At 36.5% G+C, this 23245-nt stretch overlaps 1 pseudogene across 1 annotated transcript; it reads right to left on the bottom strand.

Moving 5' to 3' along the window:
• Positions 1-836: 836 nt before the first annotated feature.
• Positions 837-21911, bottom strand: LOC114277419 (glycosyltransferase BC10-like; annotated as a pseudogene). The gene is made up of 12 exons (XR_014330041.1): positions 21251-21911; positions 20679-21156; positions 19432-19548; positions 15744-15844; positions 15414-15485; positions 15087-15168; positions 14862-14942; positions 14240-14278; positions 10845-10910; positions 9763-9905; positions 1319-8524; positions 837-1002 (listed from the first exon to the last, which is right to left on the bottom strand). The product of XR_014330041.1 is annotated as a glycosyltransferase BC10-like (transcript).
• Between the last annotated feature and the right edge of the window lie 1334 nt (positions 21912-23245).

Below are 23245 nucleotides of genomic sequence, written 5' to 3'. Positions count from 1 at the left end.
TTTTGAGTTCAGACCTTGTTTTTAGACATCAAATTCAGTGCTCACATATATAATAATATAAATAGATAAATGATAAAAAGACAACAAAGCACAAAACTTTCCAAATTCACAAAGACAACTTTATGACAAAAAAATGGCTCAAAATTGACAAAGTGGAAAACCCCTTTTTTTATACTCGGCAAATTTTAGTTATTGTAATACAGGAAAAAAAGCATTTTTAGTGACGTTTTTATTAGTCACCAAAAGTGTAATTTTTGTAGCAGGATCACCGAAGCCATGTCACTAAATGATTCAGCGACCAAATAAATTGTGGTCACCTTATACATAAATCGGTGACCAAATATTGTAGTCGCCAAATACCAAAAAATTCATCGTCGTAAATTAACATTTAGTCGCTAAAAGTTGCCTTAATCGGAGGATATGTTAGGTTATAGTGACATATAAATGTATCGCCAAAGTATCTTTCAACAGCGAAGCAAATTGGTTGCTAAATGTCAAATCTTTCGCCGACCAATCAAGTTTTTGGTTAGTAAAAATTCATATCCTATTCACCATAGACATTTAGCAACGAAAACATAGTGTCACCAAAAGTAAATTCACAACTGAAAATTCTATCACCGAAAATTCATTATTTATATCTTTTTTTACAATTTTCCCATTCAGTACATAATTCATAAAACCTATAAAAAATAATCCAAACCCAAACTTACTTTTGTGCATCATTTCTACACATACATGCAATCAAAACAAATTAACACACTTGTGCAAAGCATCCAAAATAAATACTTAATTTAAAAGTAACAGGCATATTAAACATATCTAAAATATCAAATCCATAACAAAATTACAAATCTCTTATTATCCAAAACTTCAAACATGTCACAATGAATTCTAAAAAAAACTTCCAAGCTTGCAAATTCATAACAAAATCCTATGACAAAATGTATTAAAAAATTCAAAATGTAATCCTCTAATGTTCCCCGAACTACGTCCATCGCCAATCTGTCAAACATATGAAAAAAAATACAATATTAAGATGTTAGTAATAAAATGCTTGGTCTCAAAACTATGATATAATAATTGTAGTGTTTCTACTTAAAGTTGCCAAATTTAGCTCAAGTATTATGCACAATGCAATAAAATATAAATGCAAAGTAGATTAATTAGCATCCTACAAGTGAACAATCCCAATATCTAACATGCCAAAAAAGTAAATATTCCAAAAAACAACATTAACTATCTTTCAATATTCTGCTAAGTATAGTTATGAGGAAATTCAAATTTAGCATCAATAATAACAGCGTAAAACAGTCAGTACCAGTGCTATGGGAAGTTCAGATTTATCATCAAGGCAATAGAAACCTTGATATCAGATGTGGATGCCATTTCAACATATGACATGGACTCCAAAATCCTAAAGAATGATTGAAATTTCCAAACTCCAACTCATTTAGTTATGCTATAAACTGCAATGAAATTAACATTACTCTATGAGTAGATTCAAACTAAAAAACAAGAAGAAACGAAGGCAGAGAGAGAGAGAGAGAGAGTACCTTAAATGATGGAGTAATAACTACATTATGAGAGTTGTAAAATAATAAGGGGCAAACTTCATTTTACCCCTGTAGACGTCCCCGAACGCCCCGGGAGGGAAATCTCGTTCTGTTCATATGGGCTCACTACAGTTCAGGACTCAATGTCACGGTCCTGTATCTAATCTCACAGAGTGTAATGCAAGAACGATGAATCATCAAAGAGTCCAAATCTGGCAAATCGTTTTTGAAAACAAATTTTTTGAAAGAAGTGCTAAACATAGACTGCTTTGCTAGATACAGAGTCGCCACCTAAATATTTTATTTTGGGAAATTTAGGAAACCCTGACTCGTTTGCCTAAGGCCACGTGTCCGTTATCACCAAAGTTGCCTCGGCTCGGGAACTTGGGTACGATTGGGGAAGGTCACTTTGTAAGCACCCCCGCTCACCCGATCGAAGATTGGCCTCTACTAACCATGATATCGAGTTTTGAAAACATTATGTGCTCTTATTCCGGTTATTAGCCTAGATTTACTACGTTATGCACACAGCTTACAAATATAGACTGGATCGCCTGAATTGAAACAAAACATCTCATGTTTGTTTCGAAAATGGTTTGCTACTCGCAAGTAGGCTAAAATGCAGGTTTTGCGACCCTCGGGTGGGCTTAGAAAACATGATTTTGCCACTATCTAGTGGGCTTAAAACTCACAGTCAATGCATTATTCCAATTCAGATAATCCAACCTTCACCCACAAGCACTCAGGCAGATATATCACATAAGCACATAGCCTCATGGTAAGCATGCTATCATGGCAGTCACTCACACACATGCAAGGATGTTAAAGCATAAACACTTACCGAGTACTCCAAACCAAAACATAAGCTATGTTAGAAATCCATGCATGATCCTAACTATGCTGAAATGCCTAATGCAACACATGCAGGAATGCAACTACAATAGGCTCGGCTATTCTAAAGATGGCATTTGAAATGCTACAACTAACAAGTATTCAACTCGGAATTGAAATACAATGCAGTTAGTATGATGCGCCGAGCCTGGTGCATGCAAGACAGATGAATGAATGCAAACATGCTATCATAAGTATGCTAATTGAAACATGCCCTAAACTAACCATCATAAGCTGGTAAATAAAAGGGAGAAAGAAGTGGGGTTAGAAGACATACATCACTCTCACGCACACTTATTACAACATTGCCCTCGCTTGGAGGGTCTGAATAAATAATACAGGCTGAATAAATAATTACAGTCCGAATGAATGATTAAATATTACAAATCCCTAATTAATTAACAAATTAACTAGGAAAGCAAATAAACTAGCATGCAAATTCATGGACCGCCTCAGCTCTGTTCCGGATGATGAAAGATGCGTGCTCGAGTTGCCTTGCGCAAAAATCTATTGCGATGCCCTGATTCACCTCTGTTTGCAATTAATCCCGGAAGGCTGTGCAAGGCTTTAGAAAGTTGTTGATTTCTGAATTGCTGCAACAGAGAGCAAGAAAGGAGCATGGCAAAGTATTTTCACATATGTATGCAACCTCGATCCTCGTGCCACCAATCACGCATCTCAATGCACGATGGTCGAGGAGTCGAATTGCACGACTCGATGTGAAATGAATGCACATATAAACACAACAAGCCCTAGACTCCATCATGGTTAATTCGGAGTGTCGGCGACCGGGAATTGAGACACGTTCCGTCACTTGGAGTACGAAACGTCCCTCGTTTCCTGTGCTCGGACTAACTCCTATCCCAAACACAATGCAAATGAGAATGAGATGGCATACACAATGCGACTAACATGTAACCTAACATACGCAATGCTATGGACTAAAATGGCATACGCGATGCACGTGATGTAACATGGCATACACAATGCTCTAACATGCAACCTAGCATACGCAATGCTATGGACTAAAATGGCATACACGATGTACGATGGACTTACACCAACATGAGTGGACCTCAGCCACACTCACATCAGTGGCCATATGATGGAAATGAGACAACCGAAACACATGCAAACATGCACGATGTAAGGGACCGATCCTAAGGCATAACATGCAACTCTAACTAAGCATGGCAGAGGATGAAACATGGCATAGAATGACACATGATACAGCTCTGAAATGACACAAAAGATGGTCTCGAAACATGTAAATATAGCACACAATGCAAGCTAAGGGAGGGGGGGCTCGGGTACCGAAACTAGTGAAATGCGTTACTCTAGAGGTACCCAAAGCAATGCACCAATGGCAAAACCAATCCCAAATAGACCCTAGGCAGGTCTGAAATAGTGGGAAAATGGCCTAAAATGATGGCTCAGAATGCAAAGAAATGGAGCTCATTCAATGACCCGAAAACAAGGCATTCATGGACAACTCTCAAGCACACATAAGGAGTATAAAACATGGCAATATGGCTTTGATACAAGCTCTGAAATATGATGTATAATGGACCCAAAACATGAACACACCTCAGTATATGCATGTAATGAGCCGCAAAACTCAAAGTTAAGCATGGGTATTGAACTACAAGCATGCAAAACAAACATCATTCGACCACAAGACCTAAAAACAGAGCTAGGGCAGTCCAAAATATGCACAAAATCAGTTTAAGGCAAGGCCAAAAAGAGCTAAAATCAAGGGTCAACAAAGCATGCGAAATAAGCTAGTGAACCATGATTTACATTACAAGTATGTGAAGCACATGAGGTCTCACCGAACCAGCCAAACACAAAAGTATGTCATGCCAAAATATGCCCAAATAACCACTGAAACTCAATCAATGCATGCAAGAATGAAGTGTTCCTTTGGAAGGCCATGAGGTGGATTACTCTACACATACATGATGGACATACAAAGTGGCAAAACTACCTCTGGAAAGAGGTTATGACAACCCTAAAACTCACTAGAAAGGGCCTGAAATGGGTCAATGAAGTATGTAATGGAAGGTCTCTTTGAAAGGCCTTGAGAAGGATTGCTCTACATATGCATGAGGGACACAAAATATGGACAAAATGGCTCTGGATAGAGTCAAGGCAGACCTTAAAACTCACTAAATAGGGCCTGAAATGTGACTTCACAACATGCAAGTAGGAGCCCCTTTCGAAGGCCAACAAAGCTAGTAAAGAGAACAAGGGGTAAGAGGGTCACCCCTCTCTGATTTTAGGGCTCAAAAACACATCTAAGCCACTGAAAATCCACTGGATTTCAGTGGCTAAAAGGCCAAACCAAGGCCAACAGAAATGCTCTAATGCATAACCTTAAACATGAGGAAATGAAGCATGCAAAAGGGAAGGTGACCCCAAACAGAAAAGTGAACTTAATCAAACTTAAAGAGGAGCTCAAAACAAAACTTTTTTCAATTTATGCCAAAACCCAAAAAAGCTTGCAAATAGGGCTAAGATATGAAGCAAGATAATGCAAAAAAAAGGGAGAAATAGAGGCTTACCCTTGTAGAGCCGACCCTCAGCAACTTCTGGACCAAGGTAATGAGCCTTCAACCTCTGCAAACTAGTTCCAAGGTGCTTGGATGGATGGTGGAGGTGTTGTGCTAGGAGGTGTGGTGCAATGGGACCAAGAACAAGGGTTTTTGGAGCTTGGAATAGAGAGATATAGAGGAGCGTGTGTGTATGAGCCTCTGGAAATTCTGAACCTTAGCAAGGGAAGAGGGCCCTTTCCTTTATAGAGGAGAAGGTCTAAAGCTTCTCCAAGAAGCTTAAAAGCTAGCTTAAACATCCTCCATACATGTGTATGGTATGGAGGATGCATTTTGAGGCTTCCAGCTGGCACAGCTGACTTCAACTCATTGAGACAAAAAGGCAGAAAGCTGGCCAACCAGTTCAGGTGGTCGGCCGACCACTTTCCCTGGTCGGCTGACCAGGTCAAAAGGTTCAGGTGGCCGGCCGACCACCTTTTCTGGTCAGCCTGCTACTTTTCTGGTTTTTCAGGACAAAAAATTGGTCTGCCGGAAAGAAAGGTGGTCGTCCAGTGATTGGGAAGTCCAAAAGTGGTCGGCCAGATGTCCAAATTCAATCTCCAAAAGTTAGCTTTCCAATGGAGCAAACCTTCCATTAAAATTCCATCTGTGCAAAAAGTTATGCCTGTTTTGGTGAAGCTGCGCAGATTCGGTCCAACCGGGTTGATGCCCTACTTCAACCAACCATATCTCCCCCGTCCGGACTTGGATTTAGGAGATTCTTGAGTGAAAAATGAAGCCCTGAAAGTAAGATTTCCAATGGTGGTGGCCTCATAGCTGAAATCCAAGTATGCAAATGAATAGGCTTGATTCAGCGAGGACTGCTCGTCCCTCTCTTAACGGTTCATGCCCATTTTCTCCCCCAACTGGGTTTCTTCCCCCTTCTCTTCTTTTCTTCAACTCCAAACCCCTAAGTAAGGTGTTTTGAAAGATTTTTCAAAGATCACATCTCTCTTTCATTCATTTCCACTTTGTCCTTGCTCGGTTTACCGAAAAGCGCAACATTTAACGAAATGCGAGCGTCGGAACATCGTAGGAACTTTATTTTCAAAACGTTTTGAAAGAGAGGGTTTTAAGTCTAAAATCTTTTGATCAAGATTGTTTTGGTCCAAAAAAAAGGGATATGAAGTTGAGATTTGACTCTCTCCTTGCCGAAGAAACTGAGCCTTTGCCCTGCACACCTTTCTTCATCAAGTAAATCATCAATAGTGCCCAAGTCTTAAGGGCGGTCAAAAATGGGGTGTCTACAACCACCCTGTGGTTTGGGCCAGGTGCGGTTTACCCCCCTGACATTCGAATATCACCACATAACCCCCATGTGGTTGATGGACTAAAGTGCACCGTTAGCTTTTCTGTCTAACATGATGGAACATGAGAACCACTCGCCTATGTGGGGAGTAGGTTCATTTTGAAGATGAAAATACCACTTGCACAACTTCAAATTTACAAAAAATGCCATTCTTTTTTCTCTCTCTACTATATCTCTATCTACTCCATTTCTACATATCCATCAACACCTCCTATACTTGCTGGAAAACATCACAATACCATTCTTTTGTCTGCTATGGAAATCTGATTGGGAAAATCAGAGTGTTTGGGAAGTGTCTAAATTTTGGAAGCTTGTAATTTGGGAAAATCGGAGTGTTTGGGGAGAAAATGGTGACAATGAAGAAAAAAAGGAAATCATAGCTAGTCTTTTCTTGCTTTCCCTACTGATTCTATGTTAATGAAACAAATAAGTAATAGGATCACATGAAAGATTCATTATTAAGGATACGTTTGACATGTGCAGTGGTAGAAGAAATTATTGCTGATTGGGATCCCTATTTAACAGACCAATTTGAATGACCCATGTCTAACTGTAAATCAAAATCATCATTCACTTGGAGAATGAATTGAAATCAGCTCGAAATTCCAATGGCGCTTATTGAATGAAGCCTTAAGTGAGACTATTCTCATTTGATGTATTTATTTTGGGTCTAGGTTTTCTATTGGCATCAGTGCTGCATCATTTGCTTCATATTCAGAGGTACAGAATTATGGCCAGAAACCATCATGGTGAATAAAGAACTCCAAACCCATTTTAATTTATTTATTTATTGATTGAAGAGAACTGAAATTCCTCCCATACATATACATATATATATATATATATATATATATTCATACATATACAAATCCAAACCCATTTTAAATTTTTTTTTTTTTTTTTTGATTGAAAAGAACTGAAATTCCTCTCATACATATACATATAAATATTTGTATAATCTGCAGCTATCGGCGCAGCTTGTGGAGGCATCGAGGATGACTTTGCATCGATTTGGAAACACGTCGCCGTCTTCACTGTGGTATGAACTGAACTATATTAAAGCCAAAGGGGGGATGATGAAAGGGTATAGAGTTTGCCAGATTACAATTGGAAGTGGGTTTAAGATGAAGATGAGATTGTATAAAAATTGAAATGGAGAGAGAGAAAAAAAGAAGATGAAGATGGAGAGAGAGAGCTGGGTTTGGAGAGAGAGAAGAACAAAATGAAGATGAGGGTATAATCGTCAATTTACAACTTCTGTTAACAGAAGTTAGTGTGCATTTTAGTCCATCAACCACGTGGGGGTTATGTGGTGATATTTGAAAGTTAGGGGGGTAATCCGCACATGGCCTAAACCATAGGGGGATAAAGTGAAGTATGCCCAATAATAAGTCTAGGTGTCACAGAAAATTATTTTATAGATTGTCTCAAAACTTTGCCGATCAACTAAGTACCTTGAATGATGGAGTAATAACATCATTATAAGAGTTGTAAAATAACAAGTCTAGGTGTCACGAAAATTATTTTATAAACTTTGCGGATCAACTGACTCTGTTGACCCTAAGTTGTGCGGATCAACAGTTCAATTGATCGAAACATGGCTTTGTGTTAAATTTGATGATCTTAACATTGTTAGTTATCTCATAAAAAAAATAATAAAAAAAAAACTAACTAACTAACTAACTATTCTCCCTTTGGCATTTTACAGCTCCCTCTGCCTGTATTTTGTCAAAAAAAATCACAAATGACACGAACTGTTCCATGCATGTTAATGTTTATCCTTCTTCTAAGATGAGATGTCAATTTCACAAAAAAAATTTCCTTTACTTGTGCTTCATTGAAAAGCTCCCAATACAGACTGGACAGGAAATATAAAAGTAACTAATCAAACAAACAGCAAATGTGTAATAAATAAATTAAAAAACTCAAAACCATATTATGAAAACTCAATAGTAAATAGTTAGTTGTTCCATCCTACTACCCTTTAAAACCTTCTTTTAAACAAGAAAAGGATGTTTTAAAAGAAAAGCTACAGAAGTGATAAAACTTACCCTATTAAGAAGCCAAAAAGCAGCTGGCCTAGCAAATTTTCTTGCAAAAAGGAAGCATGAGGAGGCAGTTCCCTTGCTGGTGCACCATTCTCTATGGTACTCAGTCTCAAAATAGATATTGTCTATATCCTGCAAAGTTTGTTAAGAGTTCATTACACCATTTCTCGATTCAATCAAAATAATTCGTGGTTGTCAACTTTAGCAAACAAATACCTCAAACTTGTTCTGATTAGAATGTTGATTAATAAATATTAGTACTATTACCATGACAAGTGATGAAAGAAGGAAAATAACAACATTTCTAGTTTATTTGAGGCTGATGAGCATTCCGATTGCCAGTTTATTTGGATTTGGGCTCCATTAGTTGCAAGAAGTTGAAGTCGAAGAACATTCTAAGATGAAAATTGCAAGAGACATACAGAATATTTGTGTTGGCTGTATAATTTGTAAAAGCCAATCACAATTCAACACGTGGCATAAAGAGGGCAATTTAGGGAGTTAATATGAGTTGCCAACCAAAGTCAGACACGTGTCTACCCGTATTGATAATAATGGATCTGCGTAGCTCTGGAACAATCGAGGGATATAGGGTGATGTGGCCTAACGGTTACTCACAAAGTTCAAATTCAAAATCAGAAGGGAAGCCTAACTGCAAAGGTGGCATAGTGAGACTGACTGTGAGAGAGCATGTTCAGCAATCATGGGAGGACATTTCGACGGTTAGAAGCCCACTTTGACGGTTATCATTGAAAAGTATAAATAGCAGAGAAGGCCCCAGAATGAAAAATCGAGACTCAGATCAAAAAACCAGTTTTATTTACTTTGTCTTCCCTTCCAGTTTTTACAGTTCTTAACATTTCTGTACTTTAAATTCCTATACTGCACTTCATTCATAAGAGTAGTTTCAAATAGCTTGTTACTGTAAACCTCTACGAGGCTGGGTCAAATCATTGTAAGTTTTTCAATTTACTTAATGAAATTTTAAAATTATTCTTCACTTAATTGTTATTTACTAAATTCTCCTAAACAAGCCACCAGTAAAAGTCCTCTTCATTGAGGTTGGGAGAACTAAAACACAATCGTCTAATAATTGGTTGGCAATTAATCTTCTGTAAGGACTAATTGATCCTTGCTGGCACGCTTAAAATTACAATATTAACCTTTGAAAGCCAAAAAAGCCAACAATTTGTTTCCCTAAAAATGCATCTTCAAAAATTAGTTAATTTCCTTCCTTGGGGATTAATGTAGAATTTTCTATCTGACAAGCTTAAGCTGCCAATGCAGCCTTAAAGACAAACAACAGAAAGTGAAGAACTTTGAAGACTCAGTTCTTGAAACCTATCAGTTGAGAGCAGACATACACATACCTTAATACATTGGATCAGCATGGTAGTGGCATCTGCTAACTTGTATGTCACAGGATGCCATCCCTGTCATTCACGGTCCTTGGAGGATGAAAGATCCCATGATGTATGAGTCAGCGTCCTCCAAGTGATCTTCTCTTCAAGTCCTTGTTGAATTTTAAAAGAAAGAGACTTGGGAAAATTATATAAAAACAAAAAATCTTTCAAAAGATGAGCAAAATCTATATTACCCATGCATCAAATATAAATAAAAATGGCATGCCCAAGGTCTCATAGTGAATAACTTTTTTTCTTCTCATGGCCTTAACCTACTTGCTGATCTTAATTACTTCTTTCAGACAACTTTGCATGAATTTTTTCTTTTGGTTAGGAACACAAATTAAAATCACAAGACACCAATCAACATGTGTGAGACAGGTCAAGGTGAAGTCAAAACAAAGTGATGATGGTAGTTTAATTTACCAGCATGTGCAAGTCCTCTTCCACTTAACCCTTGAAGCATAACCACAGTTGCTTTTTCACAATATTGCTTCTTAGAAATCCAAAAATTGACTAAAACATATTCTTAATCCACTACCTCGGGACAAGAATAAAAATCAGTATGAAGTACCAAAGTATCATAGCTAGTGTTAATGCAACTATCTGCCATTTGCCAAGGCCCACAACCAGAATATCATACTACCCAACTGGCAATGGGATATCACCAACGATTGGCATGTCCCTCGTGAAAAGGAAGAAAAAAAAAAGTTGTGTGCATATAACGCCCAAATAGAGATCACAAAATGAGGAATCTAACTATTTTATGCCGTAGTTTAGACCATTATAATATTAAATTAAATTAACTACAATAGAACTTAATTCAGACAACTAAATTCCACAAAGCTTTAAAGAAAATGGTCTCCACATATCACAGAAATGCTGATCTGAAATACACTAACAGAAAGATATACTCTTTAAGATTATGATGTTTTTTAGTCCACAACGCCATAAATTAACTTGGTTTTGTCTTCTTGGGGAAAAGTATAAGTTCAATTATTCTTCTCATAAAACGAGAGTCGCTATAATAGAAAGAAAGATCAACTTACAACCATTAGTGTCTGAACATAATGTTCATCTGGTATACAATTATGCTCCTTGAATGCATCATCAGGCTGCACATGAGAAGAATCTTTTAAAATCTAGAGTGAAAATGCCATCTCCTAATAACATTTTCAGACTATTGTTCTTCTTACTGTTGGCTGTTACATCAAGACCAGATGCTATATGTAGAAAATGCAATGTATAAAAAGAAATAGAGAAATGTATTATTGATTGATGTATTGTGTTGTTATTACATGATTGATTAATTACAATTCCTATACAATCTATATATAGAAGAAAATGTGGTAGTAGGTGTAGTGGAGGTGATAGTGGGTTAGGTGAAGTGGAGTGTGTGGTGAAGTGGAGGTAGGTGAAGTGGAGTGTGTAGTGGAGTAGGTGAAGGTAAAGATGGGAAATTCTAACAGCCCCCCGCAAACTCAAGGAGGAGAGAAACTAACCAACTTGAGTTTGGAGAGAGTAACAAAACAAGAAAATACATAAAAATAAAAAAGGATAGGAGACACTGTATGGTCGTGTCAGACCGTTGGTGAAGACACTGTATGGGGTGTCATAACGTTGTAGAGGACACTGTATGGTGGTGTCAGACCGATGTAGAAGACAGTTTATGGGGTCATGTCGGACCGTTGTAGAAGACAGTTTATGGGGTCATGTCGGACCGTTTGTAGAAGACAGTTTATGGGGTCATGTCGGACCGTTGTAGAAGACAGTTTATGGGGTCATGTCGGACCGTTGTAGAAGACAATGTTGTGACAGTTTACGGAGTCTTGCTGGACCCTTGTAGAAACTAACCGGAATCAATGTCGGGACAGTTTACAGAGTCTTGTCGGACCCTTGTAGAAACTAACCGGAATCTATGTCGGGACAGTTTACAGAGTCTTGTCGGACCCATAAAGGAGCTAACCGGAATCAATGTCGGGACAGTTTACAGAGTCTTGTCGGACCCATAAAAAATCGCATCCTCAAAAGGTGCGCCCAATTTTTCAAAAAAGGCGTGCCATCAAAAGGCGTGCCCAATCCATAAAAAGGCGTGCCATCAAAAGGCGTGCCCAATTCATCAAAAGGTGTGCCGGACATGATGGCGAGGCACGTGGGCGCCTTGGCTTGCGTGCCCGTTTGTCGGCTGGTGGCAAGAGGCGCGCGATGCGCGTGGCTGCCTTGGCTATTTAACCAAGGTTGATGCTGAGAGAGAGTCTGAAAAACTCTTCGTTGTGCTGAGAGAGAGTCTGAAAAACTCTTCGTTGTGCTGAGAGAGAGAGTCTGTAACACTCTGTTGCGAGAGATATTCTGTAACACTCTGTTGCCCAGAAAATGGCTTCGTCTTCGTCTTCCCGTGGACTGCTCACCCTCTTTCCCGACCTCAACGAGTCAACAAGAGAGAGAACTGGTGCGGTGGCACTGGAAACTCAACCAAGCGCCCCGGAGTTTGCTCCGTTGAACTTTCCGATGCGGTCGGTGGAGCAAAGAATGGCAGTGCAGTCGGATGTGGAGGCCAATCAGTATACTCTGAAGGCATGTGTGGAAAGCATGACGGCGGTCACAAACTTGTCGCACCGGCTGCAGAGTAGGACAAATGAGGTGCAGCAATTAAACGCCCAACTGGCTCTGCTCCAACGCATGTATAAGGATGCGCGAGCAGAGATAAGCGTGCTAAGGGCAGAAAACAAGGAGCTGAAGCGGAAGGCCACCGTGATGTTCCGATTTGGAGGTCCGCCATATGCTGCAGTGGAGGAGCAGGGAGTAGTGATCGTGCCCAGTGGAGTGGGAAACATGGAGGCAACACCGTCAAGGGCCGCCCAGGACGGAGGCAAGAAGAAGAGACCGGCAGCAGAGTAGAGAAGAAAAATCCCGCCTGTGGATGTGTTTGGTTGTATTTTTGGTTTTTTTTTTTTTTTTTTTTTTGTGTGTGTTTTGTTTTTTTTTTTTTTTGTTTGTGTTGTAAAAATGTGAGCGGGGTTGATCCCTGAGATGAATAAAAGATGGGTGGTTGTGCAAATTGGTAAACGGGGTTGTGTTTGTTTGGTGGCCTTTTTTTTTTTTTTTTTTTTTTTTTTTGTTGTTGTTGTTGTTTTTGTTTTTTTTTTTTTAAATAGAATATAATAAAAAGAGATATATATATATATATATATATATAAAATAAAGAAAGTTGGGCGGTGGAAAATGTGATGATGGTGTTGGGTGGTGGAGAAAAGTGAGAATAGAAAAGTTTATATAAAATTGGGGTAGTGTTTTATAATAATGAAAATAAAGGTGAGATAGTGGATGTCGTGCATGTATGTGTGGTGGAAAAGTGAGGCATTCATCTTATTAAAATATAGAAAGTGGGAGTGTGTGGCAGAATAGTGTAGCAGTGTAGTGTGGGTATTGTTTATTTTAGTATATTTGTTATATGGTGTACAAGAAGCATGATATATATAGAGAGAGAAAGTGTCTTAGCACTTGGGGATGGGAACCCCACAAGTGGTAGCTACTTTCCTGGCATTAGGAGAGGTAATATACTTCTTGAGGTTGGGGTTCTTGACATACTGGCAAAGGCAAGGCTTTTGCTCCTTGATCTTAGAGCAGCACAGCTTTGATGGAGGTGTGCCTGATGTGATTGCACCCACGCAAGAGTTCAGCTCTGTTGGGTTGCATGTCACTGCCATGGAGACTTGTGCTTCATAGGCCAGTAGGATCAGAACCAGCACTGAGCACACTGCAATGTATGAAGCCTTCATTTTTCACTTAAATCACTCAAAAGTACTTTTGATGATATATGAGAGGATATATTGTCTATGAAGACAGCTGCTGGCTATAGCAAGGTTCTGACCCTTCTTCTCTTGGGTCAGAGGAACGAAGAAAAAAAAAACCCAGTTGCGAAAGTGACCTTGGAAGTGTGGCAGGTGAGAGAGGGGTCCGAAGACGCTGCGGAGAGTGGAAGGTATGTGTAGAAAATTCCAGCGGGCAGCAAAGGCAAAGTTGCCGGCCGGCTGCCCGCCGGTGACAAAGAAATATAGGCTTAAATCTTATGCTCTGATACCATGTAGAAAATGCAATGTATAAAAAGAAATAGAGAAATGTATTATTGATTGATGTATTGTGTTGTTATTACATGATTGATTAATTACAATTCCTATACAATCTATATATAGAAGAAAATGTGGTAGTAGGTGTAGTGGAGGTGATAGTGGGTTAGGTGAAGTGGAGTGTGTGGTGAAGTGGAGGTAGGTGAAGTGGAGTGTGTAGTGGAGTAGGTGAAGGTAAAGATGGGAAATTCTAACACTATATATAAATCAACCGCCATTAAAGCAAGGAGAGAAGACAAATTTTGTGTGAAAATATTTTGTTGGAAATATACTAAGTAGGAAAATTGACATTGAGACCCAAAAAAAAAAGCACTCACAAGGGGATGATCTCGCCAAAATTCAAGTAGTGATTTCCTCTACATTATTGTCAAAAATAGGTCAGTCAGGTAAGTGACAAAACAATAAGTTCTCAACAATAGCTAACTCTGAAAAAAGAAATCTGTGGAAAAATGTTATCAAAGAAAATTATCTTTATTCAAGTTTGATATCACAAATAACTAAACAAAGTGTGCAATTGGTGGCTCAGGAGGAACCTATGGATACCCTATGGATACTCGGTACTCAGAAGAAATTTTGGCAAATTTGGATGAGCAGTTTTACAAAGAGAAAAATAAGGATGTCGATATCAAGTTTCAAACTGAATCCTAATTCACCATGTGTGGGGTGAAAAGAACTTCAAGCAGAATTTCCACTCAATGTTCCAATCTTCTTATATTCAATTAAACAGAATTTCCATACTTCAAGGATTTCAATATCAAGTTTTAAACTGAATTCTAATTCACCGTGTGTGGGATGAAAAGAACTTCAAGCAGAATTTCCATGCAATGTTCCTATGTTCTTATAATCAAATAGAATTTCCATACTTTAAGCAGAGTACAGAAAACATATACAGCTCAACAAGGGAACTCTAATATCCTACAGAGTTTGCATTCAACTTGCCTTGCAATGCCTTTGAAACAAGGGAAAGATCGTATCATGTTTCACTACAATCTCAGCATGTTTTCTGGTAAGAACAACCCACTACAAGAAGATAATGAAACAGATAAGAGTCAAACAATTACAGTCTGCAGCAACATTGACTAATAGATTATACTCTTTTTTCTGATTTTCTATTGAACTTCAGGAAACAACAAAATCAATGCATTGAACTCTTATGGGACTTACCTAAGATCCTTTCCTCCAGTTACCAACAGGAATCACAGGATGCATTTTCATATTGTAGCGGCCCTCTTTCGTATCAGCAAAACTGCTCCACCATTAAATTTAGAACAAATTTATGAGTACTACCTTGAACTCATATTCCAATAATATACTTGTCTATATAATGCATAAAGCACATACAACAACTAGAATTCCAAATTCAAAAGAGTTATCAAAGCTAATTGCTAAATCTCTGTGCAGCTTGAAATCAATACAAATTTCTTATTAATTGAGGCTTCAAAACATTCTTTTAATGGGGGAGAGAAAAAAAAAATGTATCGGTCCACTCACTTGTCCACAAAACTAGTTGGTGTTGACATTATATAGTCATATGTATAGCTGAAGTTGTATAAGGGTATGCAGCTGAAACAAGATTAAGTAGATGAAACAAGACTAGGTAAGATGGCCAAAAGAATAACTTACATTTAACAAAAGTGGCAACAAAATCCTTCATGCTCCTTGTGTCACAGACAATTAAACACCACTTGATCAAATAAAATATGTTTCTTTTTCAATTTTTTCATCTCCCATTCTCTCTATATATAAACAAACATAAAAATACTTGCTTGAAATCACTGTACAGAAAAATAAATGAATGATAAATAGCAGCCATCAGCTCACCTATCTGAAAGAAAAAGAAATTGTTCATTAAAAGGATCCAATAGTGCATGCTTCAACGAAATACGCTCTGCCAGGATCATGCTTGCCTCTCCCCAATCTACCTAGAAAGGAACAAACTTGGTAAATATAAGATTCCAAACCCATTATTGATTTTTTTCTGGATAGAGAAATTTCTAACAGATCTCTCCAGTATCCTTTCATATAAGGAGGCAAAGCAATTAAGTTGGCATTCATATAAAAAGCCAGATAAATTATATTCAATCCTAACATAAAGAAGATTTACATTGTTTGTTGGTTGAAAATAATTTCAAATATCAGACTATTAAGCCAATAAAAATAATTAAAAGTTAATCCTGAAGTTTTCATGAGCAAATCATATTAACATGAAAATATGAATTACATAATTCAAATTTCATATAGGTTAAAATTAGCAAAGACATATAACTCACAAAAATAAACTGAAAATCCACAAGAAATAAGCTAACCCCAGAACTAATTATAATCAAACAAAATTCACTAGAAATCAAGCCAAACACTACAGGACTGAGCGTGAACAAATGACGAACACACAATAGCTACTTGGTCAAAATCTTCTAGATGCATCTGGCAATGGTGTGATGAAATAGTAATTTGCACTATCCATTATGCATGCCCTTTTAAATATTCATAAATTTAAAAAATGAATTGCTACTAGTCTCTCTAAACTAATAATTTTTTAGCTAGTCTGTCAAAGCTAAGTGCATTTGTCCTTTTTTAAACTGACGAGGGATAAAGTTAGAGCTGTGCATGGGCCCTAGAAGTTTTGGTTGAACAAGAGTTTAGAATAAAATTTAGAATGCTAGAGAAATCAAGTACGAGTTCTAATCTACATGTAACGCCCTCAAAATAAATTATAAGAAAACCACTCATATAATCCATGAACATAGAAGAAATATTATATTTCCATTCATTAGAGTCTTCTTTACAAACAATAGCACATGCTAGCAACAAATGAATGCCCCACGAGCTTACATCTTTCCAAGTAATAACTTGGTTACAACAAAAGAAAAGTTCTAACTCTTTACATATAAAGCCCTCGGCTTGAATTTACATTTAATCATCAAAACAAAATAACAAAACATGGAGCCTTCAACTCCTAAACCTCCTAGGCTAAGACCTTGGAGGCAGCATGTCCCCTGAACCTGAAAAATGGTGTCCCAAATAGGGTGAGCCAATATCCAGTAGAGATATGCTAAATAGTATATGAGAATTAACTAAAACAATAACATCTGATAAACGTTTAACACTTGTAAACCAACTTACATCCTTTCCATAACCAATCAACATTTACCTCCATGTTTCAATCTACTTCCATTTATTTATTCAAAACGATTCATCGATATCTAAACATTTCAAAATAAGACTACAACTCACATTATCAATAGTTCAATCATAAACATCATTCATACACTTCCATTCACTTGCCATTTTACAGAACTACGTCTGAGAGAACCGACACCCAAATATATATATATATGATTTCGGAACTTTCACCCCGGACACTCCGACCAACTTAATTATCAATGGAGTCCATCCCCTATCTCCTCCCACATAATGGAGTACATCCCCTATCTCCTCCCAAACAAGATACATATACAATGTATTTAACATATCATCACATACAATGACCAATTTAAATCACATATTCAATGTTTATATCCAACTGTCATATTCAATGACATAATCCAATTGATTAGTTTCAATTCACCTAATCATCATGTAATTTCTACAACATCCATGGATATCCTCCACCGATAGCCCAAAACAGTTATATCTAAACAGATAAATAGATTTCTCAATAGATAATTTATCACATTTTCCATAGGTAAGCGATTCATTGATCCAACTACACCATCTAATCACAATTTCCTCCAATTTCATGATTCTCAAACCAATTTTATATTTCCACAGTTATTTCACTATTTATACAAAATAGTTACTTAATTCAAGACTTTTTCCCCATTTTTCTCAAAAATTGCACCTAAGGCCAAATTTCACCCATTATACACAAACAATCCCATTTCCAAGACCTCACATACATATAGAACCCAAAACAAGAAAACCCCTCTTTTACTATTTCAAACTCAAAACCCTAACTTCACCCAAACTAACCATTATACAAAATGACCAATATTTATGTTAAAGCTCATAGTAATGAGTAGAGTATCCCTACCTCAAGAAGAGAAGATGAGCCAAGCAAGAGATTAGCTCCAAAGACAACGAAACCAACTTCTACTCGGATGAAAATGGAGATCTTGAAGAGCTCAAACTTTTTATCAAATGAAGGAGGGTGAGAAGATCACTAGATCTAGGTCAAAATGTAAAGAGAGAGAGAGAGAGAGTATTTTAGAGAGAGAGGCTCTTAACTTAGGGTTTTGGAAAGTTTTAGAGAGAGAAAGGACAGAAAAAAGTGATTTAAAATGTTACTTTCGCGACCTGATTTACGCGCAGTCCGCTCGAGTGGAGAGTTTGACGCTCGAGCATCAGACAAAAAAATTTGATCCGTTCGAGCGCAATAAAGGCTGCTCGAGCGCCAAGACACAACAGCAAGGCACTACCCACTCAAGCGCAATGAGACCCGCTTGAGCGTAGAATACACTCGTCCAGTATTTTCCAGACTTCAGACAGTCGCTCGAGCGCTAGAGGGGCCGCTAGAGCTCAGACCCGCTCGAGCGTAAGAAACTCTGCTCGAGCGTTAAAAACACTTCTGCAATATTTTTTTGCAGACGCACAAAGTACTGAATGATTGCAAACCCCGCTCAAGCGCAATAAGGCCCGCTCGAGCGGAAGACCAAAATTCTGGGCAACAAGGTTCTAGTCCAACTAGCAACCCACTTGTTCTGAACACGCTCAAGACATTCCAAAACTCAATTTCAAAGAGTAAGAGGAAAAGACATAAATAACAACATTAAACCACAAGACCCGAGTTCAGAATACCATAAGAGCCGGGTTAAAATCCGGGATCGCTATACTATAAACCTGAATGAGTAGCTTAGAAGATTGAAGAATACAAACAACAAAAAGGTAAAACACGTCACTGAGCTACATGGTGTACTTATGTCATTGCACAATCCATGGTTTTAAAAACTACCTAACCATTATGTTACTAAGCCACCTAAGATGAACCTTTACTCCCCTATTGAGTGTTTTAACCTCTAAGGACGGGCAGAACAAGCTTTATTTTCAGTTTGGATAAATTAATATGCATCAAACAGCTTTTGGGCAAGTAACAGGTTTCCTACTGGGGTAGTGTGGGACAGAATCAGTAGGATCCCTTCAAAAGACGGTGTGCTTACCATCTTTGTTATGTAACCAGGAAGATATATTTTTGAGGAAAAAGAAAAAAAAAAAAAAAAAAAAAAGGATTTACACAAACACTGCAAAACATATATTTGCTGAGGCAAAATTTGACTGCCTAGATTACTGCAAGGTAAAAATTGTGTTCGTTCGCATGATAATCTTTTCTCTTCCCATAAGAGAAGGTTTTTATGCTAATTACTAAACACTTGATAAAATGAGCAGAAACATAACCAATACTTTTGAAGCGAAGGAGCTTTACGTTCTTCTGTTACAAACACCTCAAAAGAAAGAAGAAGAAGAAAAATGCGTAAAAAATTTGAATTCAAGAATAAATGTTCCGAATAAAAACCTGTATGCTGTCATTAACTTGACGATTTAAGAAATAGGCTGATCTTGTTGTTGCCTTGTTGAACAGGAACCCAGGCCTAGAGTGAACAAAAATTGAAAATTTATTCCCTTTATATCCCTGCAAAAACGCAAAAGTGCTTCTTAAGATGTAAATACATTTGGTTGCGCTAATGAAGCACATAAAGTATTGTATGCAATACTCAGGATACAAAACAACTTTTTCAATGCAGAACGAAACATACTTAGACAAACATAAGGAAAAATCAAACACCAACCCTCCCTTTCTCCCAAATAGAAAACCCTAATTTGCTCCTACTTTACCCTAGCTCACTATGAGGCTTTCATGATATAAAAAGAAGGTATTTTGTTAAAGTAAAATCAAGTGAAGATAGAAAAGCTAAAGATGTTGAACAACCCAACAATAATTCTATTTCTTTCAATTCAACATATTGGAGTTTAAATTTTAGCCCGCAACCAATTTAAATCATAACTGCTTCTCAATAAATAGATAATCAACCATAGGTTCCTAAAAAAGCAACAATCTAGACAGAACCCAGCCCACCAGCAATGATTGCCCCATGCATGCCCACACTACCTATCTCACCAACACCTTAACCTTTTCAATAATTATTACTATTAGCTTATGGAAGTAAGTAGTAACTCAAAATCCCATCCCATGTCACTCCCGCACATCCAGCACAGGATTAGGGGCAGGAGGCAGGGCAGTGGTTGAATGGCTTGGGCTTATTCACAAAAGAGAATCAACAATGGCATTCATTCACAGGAGCTTTCTTCTCTCTTATTATTATTATTTTATTTTATTTTATTTTATTTGGAGAATGGGGGGTGTTGTAGGATGAGCTTCTTCATGGAATCACACAAGCAATGTTCAGGGAAAGATTGTTGAATTATGATTCTGATATGGCTCGCAGATTTATTCCCTTATGTAAGTAAAGTAAATAACCATGTTATGGTGGCCTAGTAACAATACACATTTATAACAGACAATACACAACCACACAGTGAATTTACCACCATACAACCCATACTTGGCATACAAATTTCAAAAAGGCCAGTAAAGCTAATATGATGTGATAAATTGTTGTTCATACAATTTCCAATGTGAGCAATATATATTGTCATAATATATTGAAAAAAAAAAAGGAAAAAAAAAAAGAAAAGAAAAAATAAGTGATAAGAAAGTTGTTGATGAAGTCCAATAAGAAGCACTTTAACATGGAAAATTACCTGAAAGAAAGCATCCCAAACCCTGACCAAAGGAAGTCGATTCCGAGCTATAAACAGAAACGCAATTTTAGGCTTCTAAACAGACGGAGGAGACGAAAGAGCAAACATTTTGATTCAACAGTACTGTGTCTCCAGTAACACTAAACTCGCAAAGCAAAAACCCAATAAAAGCAGTACAAATACTCTTCTCTTCCTTTTCCTCGGACTAACCTTTCGCTTCATTTGGTTTCACTCTCAAGTCAACTATTTCGAACTAATCCATAGCCACAATTACCATCAAGTTAGGGTTCAACTTCCCCAAAAGATCGTATCAAAGCATCTCCGACGGTGAATCAAATATTTCACTAAATCTGAGTAAAAAATTGAGGAATTTCTCTATTTAATATCCAGCGTTCCAACGGTGTATTCTTGACTATCATCAAAATGCCAGTCGACCAGGGGGACGACCGGCCAGACGTCCGGCCGATCAACTGGCAATCTGAAAAAAAATCCAACAAAAATCTTGAACAGAGGAGGAGGTGGAACTGAAAATTTTCAGTGTTGTTTATTGAGATTGTGATTGAAAAGCTTACCAACTAAAGGTTCTGTTTGACTCGAATTCTTCACAACGCTCAATAGCACCAGTGATCGTCCTCGAAACCCAAGTCTAGAAAAGGAGAGAAGTTTGGGGAGGAGAAGCGAATTTGGAGAGTGGTCAGTGAAATTGAGGGAGGTGTTTGAGGTTTGTGAAATGGGTTTCATGAGAGATGATGAGAGAGAAGCCATTAAAGTCAAACTATGGTGGTGAGTGAGAGAACTCAATCAAGATCAGAGCTTTCGAATATTGATGTGAAAAATGGTTTATTGTTTGCATTGCAGTCTATAAACAAGTTTGGTGGAAAGATTAGAAAAACTTGTGAAAAACCAGATGACTGGGGACAACCGGCCGGACATCCGGCCGGTCGTCCGGTGTGTCACCTCACCAACACTATGTAAACTGGTGAAATGTATCCAGATCTTCAATTTGATGAAACATGTGTTATTTTCTCAATTTGATATTATTTTAGCGAAACTATTGAAGTACAAAAAGTCTCTCTTTCGCTAAATTTGAATTTGGTGATACATCTGATGAATTATTGGTCTTAGTCCCCAAAATTTACTCAAAGAACTGAAATTCTTAAGCAAAAAAATCATACCAAACCTATTTACTCTGGAAAAACTCCAATTCTTCAAGAAAATGATTTTACTAAAACAAGAAGCGTTACTTTTGCCTTCTAGTTTGTAATCACTTTTCTCTATCCAGATTCTCTATCTAGTTTACTAGTAGTAACCGTGCTATGTACGAAATTTTATAAATTAAAAAATATATATTATAATTATCTTGAAATAATTTAATATTTTATCTTGTGATATACATCAAATTTATAAGTTAATTTTTATATTTATAACTTTTTAAATTATTAGTTTAAAAAAATTAAATATATATATATATATATATAAGTTTAATTAATGCAATTTTGATAATTTGTATTAAAAAAAAGTTAAATGAGATTAAATGAGTTATGACATATCTTTTCTTGTTATGAAAATATAAAAATTTAAAAGTTATAATTAAGACAAATATACAATTTTATTATTAAATGTGAAGTGAAGTGATAGTTAACAATAATTAATATGATGTTTCTATTATTAATCCCATATTTTTGTGTGATTTGTATTTGGGTTTTTTTTTTCAATTTATTTAAGATGGAGTTGTGGGTTTTTATTTTATTTTTTTCCAATTTAATTTATCTATAGTTTCTATTTGTTTTTAATTATTATTATTTAGGTAAGTTTTGATGTGAGTTAGATATGTGATAAACATGCGGGTTTATTGATTTAAAGTATGATGATGAGAGACATTTTCAAATTAAAGTATTGGATATTGAGATACAAAAGAAAAATTTTAACTGAATAAATAAAAATCAAAATTATTAATTTTATCTGTTTGTATATCTGATTTTTTTTTTTTTTGTTATGTTATAATATAATATATAAGATATAGATAGATATTCAAAACTTTTATGAAAAATATTATCTGATTTTTTGGGAAAAAGAGAAGGCAGGCAAGTTTTAATATTTTTTTGGGAAATCGGTCAGAGAGATTAGGATTGAGAGATTATGAAATATTTTTAATATCTTTCCCTTTGAAATTCATAAATTAAAGGATAATTATTATTTCTAAAATAATTAAATAAATAAATTAGGCAATAGTTTTTTTAAAATTTATTTTATAAATTGGAAAATCAATAATTTTAGAAAATTAATTTATTTGTCCTATTAAGTAATTTAAAATTTTGATAGGTATACATCAAAAAAATAGATAATTATATTATTAAATCATAATTCAAATTTAGATATTGTTATATCTTTTTGATATCCATATTTGAATTCGTATCTTCTTTATTTTTGTGTGGTTTCGATTTTTTTTTCAATTTATTTTAGATGGAGTTGTGGGTTTTTGTTTATTTTTTTTAATTTAATTTATCTGTGATTTAATTATTATTATTTAGGGAAGTTATGATGCAAGTTAAATATGTAATAAATAT

This window comes from Camellia sinensis, chromosome 5 (assembly GCF_055761805.1).
Source record: "Camellia sinensis isolate YWXY chromosome 5, ASM5576180v1, whole genome shotgun sequence".
In the NCBI taxonomy this organism is placed as follows: domain Eukaryota; kingdom Viridiplantae; phylum Streptophyta; class Magnoliopsida; order Ericales; family Theaceae; genus Camellia; species Camellia sinensis.
The sequence above is the reverse complement of the archived record's forward strand: the minus strand, read 5'-3'. Positions and strand labels throughout refer to the sequence as shown.